Source organism: Acipenser ruthenus, unplaced genomic scaffold, assembly GCF_902713425.1.
Source record: "Acipenser ruthenus unplaced genomic scaffold, fAciRut3.2 maternal haplotype, whole genome shotgun sequence".
Lineage (NCBI taxonomy): Eukaryota > Metazoa > Chordata > Actinopteri > Acipenseriformes > Acipenseridae > Acipenser > Acipenser ruthenus.
The window spans coordinates 402,501-405,000 of NW_026707292.1; positions in this window are offsets into that span (position 1 = coordinate 402,501).

Genomic DNA, 2,500 nt, shown 5'->3' on the forward strand with positions numbered 1-2,500 from the left:
ATTACATCTCACCCGAAAGACGGAGCACAAGGAGGTTAAGTGACTTGCTCAGGGTCACACAGTGAGTCAGTGGCTAAGGTGGGATTTGAACCGGGGACCTCCTGGTTACAAGCCCTTTTCTTTAACCACTGGACCACACAGCCTCCAATGTAGCACTATTCTGACTCTAGTCAATTCTATTCTAACTATGGTCATTTAGCTCAATGGTGACTCTGGTCATGTAGCTCAATGGTGACTCTGGTCATGTAGCTCAATGGTGACTGGTCATGTAGCTCAATTTTGACTATGGTCAGTGCGGCAGTGTGGAGTAGTGGTTAGGTCTCGGGACTCTTGACTAGAAGGTCGTGGGTTCAATCCCAGGTGGGGGACATTGCTGCTGTACCCTTGAGCAAGGTACTTTACCTAGATTGCTCCAGTAAAAATCCAACTGTATAAATGGGTAATTGTATGTAGAAAAATAATATAATTGTATGTAAAAATAATGTGATATCTTGTAACAATTGTAAGTCGTCCTGGATAAGGGTGTCTGCTAAGAAATACAGTGGCTCTCAAAAGTATTCACCCCCCTTGGACTTTTCCACATTTCATTGTGTTACAACATGGAATCAAAATGGATTTAATTGGGAGTTTTTGCCACTGATCAACACAAGAAAAGTCCATAATGTCAAAGTGAAAAATAAAATCTACAACTTGTTCTAAATTAATTACAAATATAAAACAGAAAATAATTGATTGCATAAGTATTCACCCCCTTTGCTATGACACACCTAAATAAGCTCTGGTGCAACCAATTGTCTTTAGAAGTCACATAATTAGTTGAATGGAGTCCACCTGTGTGCAATTAAGGTGTTTCACATGATTTCAGGTTAAATACACCTGTCTCTGGGAGGTCCCACAGTTGGTTAGTACATTTCCTAACAAAAACTACATCATGAAGATGAAGGAACATTCAAAGCAAATCCGGAATAAGGTTCTTCAAAAGCACCAATCAGGGGTAGGATATAAGAACATTTCCAAGGCATTGAATATCCTCTCAGAGCACAGTAAAGTCCATTATTAAGAAATGGAGAGAATATGGCACAACTGTGAATCTGTCTAGAACAGGCCGTCCTCAAAAACGGAGTATCCGGGCGTATAGGGCACTAGTCAGGGAGGCCACCAAGAGGCCTATGGCAACTCTAAAGGAGTTACAGTGTTCCACGGCTGAGCTGGGAGACACTGTGCATATGGCAACAATAGCCCGGGTGCTTCACAAAACTGGCCTTTATGGGAGAGTGGCAAAAAGAAAAAAACTCGCATCAAATCTCGGCTAGAGTTTCCCAGAAGGCATGTGGGAGACTCTGAGACCAAGTGGAAGAAGATTCTATGGTCTGATGAGACCAGAATAGAGCTTTTTGGCCACAACGCTAAGCGCTATGTTTGGCGCAAGCCTAACACCGTACATCATCCTGAGAACACCATCCCTACCGTGAAGCATGGTGGTGGCAGCATCATGCTATGGGGATGCTTCTCTGCGTCAGGGCCTGGAAAGCTCGTGAAGATAGAGGGCAAAATGGATGCGGCAAAGTACAGAGAAATCCTGAAGGAAAACCTGCTGAAGTCTGCAAGAGACCTGGGACTTGGAGAAGATTCATCTTCCAGCAGGACAATGACCCCAAACATACAGCCAAAGGCACACTGGAGTGGCTTAAAAACAAAAAGGTCAATGTCCTGGAGTGGCCCAGTCAAAGCCCGGACCTCAATCCAATTGAGAATATGTGGAAAGAGTTGAAAATTGCTGTTCACCAAAGGTCCCCATCCAACTTGACGGAGCTTGAGCAATTTTGCAAAGAAGAATGGGCAAAAATAACAGTGTCCAGATGTGCAAAGCTGGTAGAGACTTATCCAAATAGACTCATGGCTGTAATTGCTGCCAAAGGTGCCTCTACCAAATATTGACTCAAGGGGGTGAATACTTATGCAATCAATTATTTTCTGTTTTGTATTTGTAATTAATCTGTGGAGAAGATCTTCCCTGTTTTTCAACATTTACTTTTCAAAACGAACATTTGTCATTCAAAAGTCCAACAGCATAATGCAAGGAGAATGGCTAATTCATTAGGAACAGTCATGTTGAAGACAGTACCAGTTTCAAATGATTAAAAACTGGGAAACTGTTTGAGAAAAGAAATATATAAAATAGTTTATTTAAAAATATTTAATATATACACATTTTTTTAAGAAATACTGTTCCAATGGTCATTTCAAATGTGCTGCGAGTTTAAAATCGTCTGGAAATTAAACACTGATGCCTTTTTTAATTGTATTGTTTTTGAAAAAAGTTGAAAGGCTGGGAGAATCTTCTGTGGAGAAGATCTTCCCTCCCTTTCAACATTAATTCTCAAACTGAATGCAGTAGGGATTCAAGGAAATGCATGCACATGGATTAGGGAGTGGTTAACATGTAGAAAACAGAAAGTACTAAATAGAGGAGAAACCTCAAAATGTAGTGAGGTAGCCA